The sequence below is a fragment of the Pocillopora verrucosa genome, chromosome 6, assembly GCF_036669915.1.
Source record: "Pocillopora verrucosa isolate sample1 chromosome 6, ASM3666991v2, whole genome shotgun sequence".
NCBI classification, from domain to species: domain Eukaryota; kingdom Metazoa; phylum Cnidaria; class Anthozoa; order Scleractinia; family Pocilloporidae; genus Pocillopora; species Pocillopora verrucosa.
In genome coordinates this window covers 13,102,416-13,108,988 of record NC_089317.1, presented here as the reverse complement: position 1 = coordinate 13,108,988, position 6,573 = coordinate 13,102,416, and the positions used below count along the sequence as shown (strand labels likewise).

At 38.8% G+C, this 6,573-nt stretch overlaps 1 pseudogene; it reads right to left on the bottom strand.

The window, feature by feature from the left end:
• Positions 1-5,393: 5,393 nt before the first annotated feature.
• Positions 5,394-6,010, bottom strand: LOC131799330 (uncharacterized; annotated as a pseudogene).
• Between the last annotated feature and the right edge of the window lie 563 nt (positions 6,011-6,573).

Here is a 6,573-nt window from a genome sequence, read left to right as displayed (position 1 = left end):
TCTTCATTTTTAGACTGGGACCGAGTGTCACTATCACCCTTCGTGAACTTGTCGACCGTAATGGGTGTCTCCATGGGTGTCTCCAAACCGCAGACCGCAGACCGCAGACCGCAGACCGCAGACCGCAGACCGCAGACCGCAGACCGTTCTTCCCACCTCAAACTACAAAATGAAGATCTCCGCCAAAACGCTTTGTGGTAAACCCCACTTTGTGCTAAACACTGAATTCAATGGGGTCTTCGTTTTGTAGTTTTACCCACCTCAAACTACAAAACGAAGACCCTCGCTGAAACGTTTTATTTGACGCTAAAGCATTGAAATCAACGGGGTCTACGTTTTGTAGTTTTACCCGCCTCAGACTACAAAACGAAGACCGTCTCTAAAATGCCGGTGTCCATTTTGTAGAAATTGCCGACCTTCACGTCAAGAGACTGTGAGATACTACCATGCGACAAAGAAGTGTCTAACCAACAGATTTCCTTTTTTTTCGGTTGACTTCGTGGAAATTCCTAATGATGTTAAATATAGCCTTCGAAATTCACACAAGAAGTATCTCACAAGCGAGTTTGGGCTGACATTCGAATAAAGCGTGAGACTACGTTCCTGTTTGTGAACGGACGTTTTTAGTACTTGTGCCTCAATTGCCCTACAACAGTTTTAAATTGAGTGTCGTAAAATCATGAGCGAAGGCAGCCTAGTGGACCCATCACAATTTGAAGTAATTATATGCAAACGGCGCTAAACGCAGAAAAATTAGCGCATGTAACTAGCGTTTTGGTCTTGCTTCTAATTGGATGAGAAAATGGCTCGAGTTTTTTTAACCAGTTATACATACGCAAATTACTTTCGAGAGCATGTAAACTTCGTATTGATAGTTAAATTGAGTTATGGGGACATGACTGCTTGCATATTTAGTTGTAGAATTAACTATCGCTGTTTGAGTTTTGTTTAACTGTCACTACATGTAGCAACCCCATGAATTCCTCATAGGTGAAACTGGTTATCACGAAAGTTAAACGTAAGAGTTGTTCCTTGTTTTCAGTTTCCCGGTTTTTCTTGCTTTTATACTGAGCTAGTAAATGTTCGTGCCGGCCGGCCGGCCCGGGGCGTTCACCGTAAAATGACATATACTTATGGAATTTGAGTTATTTCATTAGCTTTCAACTTAACCTTGAGCCGGTAGCGATGGAGCACAATCGTGTTACATGGCATAAGTGGATGGAACTAATGGATTTTCACATACCAAGCAACAAATCGGTGTAAGGATTGTTTGTCAAAATGTACACTCGGAATTAGTGTACAACGGAAAATAAACTGACCAAGATAACATCACAGTACGTTCTACAAACCTGTTCTATTCCATATTCGTTGTTGCGACAATAATTGTCGAACAATTAACTCTGTCGCTCAAGGTTTTTACAACTCTGAAAATTAATGTCTGAATTCAATAGCTATATTTAGGTAGGCTCTTCCAATACAGAACTGGCACATTGCAATGGCTAACTTCTTGTTCCGTTGCTGTTGGTAAATAAAACTGTTAAATGACAGCTGCCGAGTGCGACATTTTGGTTGTGTATCACTACTACCAGTCAATAACGCTTTAAAGATGAATTACAGTAAAAGCTCTACTATGCCCCCAGCGGAGCTTAATTAATTTCAGGCCTTAATAGAGAGGGGGCGCTTATTTCAAATCTTAAAACACCGTTTCCGTCTTAAAATGGGTTTGTACAAACTCAAACAACTGCGGTGAAACTTTAAATGGAACGAATTATTTAATATGGAGCAGCCAACATTATTATGTATTTGAATGTATATTTGTTTCAAAACAAATCAAATGGGCCGCATGAAGTGGATTTTGTAATAGGGAATAAGTTGGACTAGTTACAAATCTCATGTCCCCAAACGGGGTGGGGGGGGGGGGGTTAATAGAAAGGGGGGCCTTATTACAAAAAAACGACTTCTAAACGGGGGGCTTATTAGAGAGGAGGGGGGGGGGGTTAACAGCGAGGTGGGGTTTAATAGAGATTTTACAGTAAAACAACAACCAGATTAGAATTTTTTGATGTCAACCTTCGGGCCTATGTATTACAAGAGCCCTTTAACTGAAACTAGTTGTTTCGTACTCGTTTAGTAGTTTGAGGCGGCGATTTCTACAAAATGGACACCGGCATTTTAGAGAGGGTCTTCGTTTTGTAGTTTGAGGCGGTAAAACTAAAAAACGAAGACCTCATTGATTTCAATGTTTTAGTGTCAAGTAAAACGTTTCAGCGAGGGTCATCGTTTTTTAGCTTGAGGCGGGTAAAACTACAAGACGAAGACCGCATTGATTTCAGTGTTTAGCGTCAAATAGAACGCTTCAGCGAGGGTCATCGTTTTTTAGTTTGAGGCGGGTAAAACTACGAAAACCCCCATCAAATTCAATGTTTTAGCGTCAATTAAAGCGTTTTAGCGAGGGTCTTCATTTTTTAGTTTGAGGTGGGCAAAACTACAACACGAAGACCCCGCCGATTTCAATGTTTTAGCGTCAAATAGAGCGTTTTGGCGAAGGTCTTCGTTTTGTAGTTTGAGGCGGGTAAAACTACAAAACGAGGACCTGGTCGATTTCACTGTTTTGGTGTCGAAAAAAGCGTTTCAGCACATTTCAGTTAATGGATTTCCAAGTCTTCGGTCTTCGGTTGGAAACACCCCGACCGTTGTCGGCAAAATTGCCTAAACAACATGGCGGATGGTGCAATTTATGGAAGAAAACTCGATCTAACCCATAAATTTGGGACATTTGCACGAATTATGGAAACTATCCTTTCGGAGAAACGTTCCATTCAGAGTAAACTGTGCGTGGAACTTGCGAACGTGTCGAATGAGCGTGACTCGATGGCACCGATATCAATCACGCGTGCGTATGAAGCTGAATTAAAGTCACGCAAATAAACAATAACTTGTGACAGACAGTTTTCAACTCCTCTGTCCTGTCTATCACCAGTGGATTATTTTCCAAGGGCCACTACATATAATTAAGGTCGGGTTCCGCTGATCTATTTCTGGGGAGCCGTATTCCTGGGGCCGGAAACGGAAGTCAAGCGGATCACAAGCGAGATAATTACGCAATCCAGACGCGCAAACTCAGTTAGTATATAGCAAGAAGTGCGGGAAAATCAAATCGAATCAATTTTTTAGAGGGTAACTTTCCTCAAGATGACCTCTATCTTAATATCAGCTTCGTGTATCTTCGAACCATGTCATCTCTAAGACTTTCAGTCTTGTGCCTGAAGTAAAATCAGACGAGAAGCTATTGCACGAACACGAAATAGAAACGACAACCAGCTATGTTATGTATTACAGCTACGGTGTTGGTAAAGGTTAGTCTAAAGTCAGAGGGGCGCCTCAGATGAACTCTGGTTACGAGAGGGAAAGTTAAGTGGAGGGATGTAGGGTTGTAAGGGTTATGAAGAGACCAAGAGGGGAAGGGGGATCCAAAAATTTTCTATTAAAGGAATTAAAAAAACTTCAAATAAAATCTACTCTTTATTTTGATTTTTAGAGACAGGTGTGTAATCCACTAACTTTCTTTTTGTTGTTGTTGTTTTTTTTTCGAAAAAATTGGAAAAAATGGAATAAAGTAAAATTGAACTTCAATAGCTTCAATGGGGGTGGTTAGCCCGAAAAAAGGGGGGTTTTATGTGGTTTTCGATATCCTATTTCAGATCTGATCCAAAAGACGATACCTACAGCACATGCCTCCCGCACAAACTTATTGACTGGCTGACTGGCTGACTGGCTGACTACCGGACCAAGTTAATAAATGAATGACTGAATGAATAAATGTCTCTTCAATGCCCTTTTGATTTGTCACAGAGGTATATTTTTAAGATCCCCAGACTGCAATGTTCCAACCAAGGATCACATGAGATGGAGTTCCTTTTATTATCACTGAAAAGCGTGTGTATGATTGCCATCAGGGCACTGACTGGCATGCAGCTGATAAGCAACGAAGAAAAAATGCTAAGATGACAAAACATAGTGTTTTTTGCTGCAGTTCTAAGAATAAAAGCAAATTATAGTTTTTACAGTTCAAACTTTTTTATAGGTCATGTACATGTCAGAATAAGATGGCGGGCTTTTACTGGGCCAAATCCCTCTAAGCTGAAATCGCTGCTGATTTTTTTGTATCCTACAATACATTTCTATTAATTTACACCAATTTTCTTTGCCTATATTTCAATGTGATTGTAGGTGGTGCATAATTTATCTGCAGTTTGTATTTATATACTTAAGTTCAACCTCCCTCCCTGGAGGTTCATGGTCAGTGGCTGACTCTGCATTCGGGAAGGTTCAGGTTTCCTCGTCAGATAAAAAGAGGGTTTTTTCTGACTGGTAGCAGGTACACATTTGTAACTTACGCCAGCGATCGTAGAACTGTAATTCAGAGTTTGTTGTCAACATTGTACATTGTAACAGTATTTATGTGGTTGTATCAAAAAAACTGGAACTGATACTTGTTTTACGCTGGGCCTCTATCCAGTACAGCAGTCAGTTTTCCTATTTTACAATGAGAGATTTACTGTCCCGATTGTCTACCATTTCACCTTTCTGCTTTCCAAGGAGTAATAATGACTGTGTTTTCTACCTCTGTTTCATAAACGATGATTGCATGGCAGAATTTCTTTCTTTAACTGACTTGAAAATTCCTAGCAGTTAGAGGTACAACACTAAATAAAAAAAGGTCAATATGTTCTTGAAAAAATGATTCAAAGAAGTGTTAGACTAATTTGGAGTGCAGAAAAGTAAACTTTGGAGCAAACCACAATAAATATTGTGCAAAGTAGCCAGTAGTATTTTTGAAGCCTCTTAAGATCCTACCAGCTAGAGGTACAAGACTGTAATGTTTGTGAATGTTTAAGTCTACCCTCCCCACACCCCTTCTTTGAATATCGGAGTATGCGTGTTGCAATTTTAATAATTAAAACAACGTGTTGGATTCCTTTCAAAGGTGTTGTTTACTGTTTGTGTTAAATCCGTTGATACACTACAAAGACCAAATGAAAAAAAGTAAATGTGGACCTATTCTTGAAAAAAAGTGATTCAAAAGAGTGTAAGACTAATTTGGAGTGCAGAAAAATAAAATGTGAAGCAAACCATAATAAAAATAGGCAAACACGACTGATCTTGTGTGGTGCTGTCATGGACGAAGTCAAGCGAAAGGTATGTATTTATTTATTATTTATTTATTTAACTTTATTTATACACGGATAAAACATCAGGACTTAAAGTAATTACTAAAATTGCATTAATTACATTATTAAGATACTAATCTACTACTAATTAAATCTAATAACAGCAAAATAAAAACAATGATGAAGTGCCTGCTTTCCATGAATGCTGTGTGATTAATTAACTTATTTGTTATCGAAAAGGAAACCCCTGCAGCCGGATTTAAAACTAGCAATAGTTTGTGCTTGCCACAGATTGGTAGAAAAGCTGTTCCACATCACCGCACCATTGTAGCTGAAACTGTTTTTAGAAAATTGGTGCGGGGGAGTGGAACAGCTAATTTGCCTTCACAATTCCTAAGAGAATAGGCAGATATTGCTCTCGTTGGAGATTAAGTTTTTGCCAGCCTAGTCTAACAAAGAGATCATCCGCATTGGCATCATATGAAGAAGAGGTCAAATACGCGCAGCGCAGTTCTGTAGTTTTTGTCGTTTAATGGAAAGAGATTTATTGCAATTCCCCCATACGACACTACAGTAACCGAAATGAGGTTGAACTAAGGCATTACAGATGCATAGGAGCGTTTCAAAAGGAACAAAAGATCTGCTTCTTTTCAAGATGCCAGTGCAGGAGGCATTTTTTTTTTAGAAATATGTTCGATAGGTACGTTCCAAGTTAAGTTTTCATCTATACATATTCCAAGAGGTTTCGTAAATTCTATTTATTTTATAGAATTACTGTCAATAGTAAAAGACGGGAGTCTATTAAAAGTATTTAACCTTTGCCTTGAACCAATCAACATAAACTCAGTCTTTGACTTATTAAGAGTGATTTTATTTGCCGATAAAAAGACAGTAATTTTAGTTAGATCATCGTTCATATTTTCCTCCACATAGGCAACATCGTTACTGGCAAAGGTCAAACGAGTATCATCCGCATATATTCTGGGATGTGAGTTAATAAAATAGTTCGTTAGATCATTTATATCGAGTATAAAGAGGAGAAGTCTAAGTATTGTACCTTGAGGGATACCGCAAGTTAAAGGTTGACTATCCTATACTTTTAATTTAGATAGCAATGAAGAGTGATCAAGGTGTCAAAAGCTTTCTTCAGATCGAGAAAAATCACTGCATTTACATTACCTTTATCGATATTAAAAGCCCAATTATCTGTGGCTTCGGGTAAGGCGGTAGCAGTTGAGTGAAGAGAACGAAACCCTGACTGATCACAGGAAATTAGATTATTTTCAGTTGAATATTCGTAAAATTGATTGTATACGATTCTCTAAAAGACCTCAGCCACAACAGGAATTATAGAAATTGGGCGGTAATTATTTAAATCGGAACGTTCTCCCTTTTAAATAAA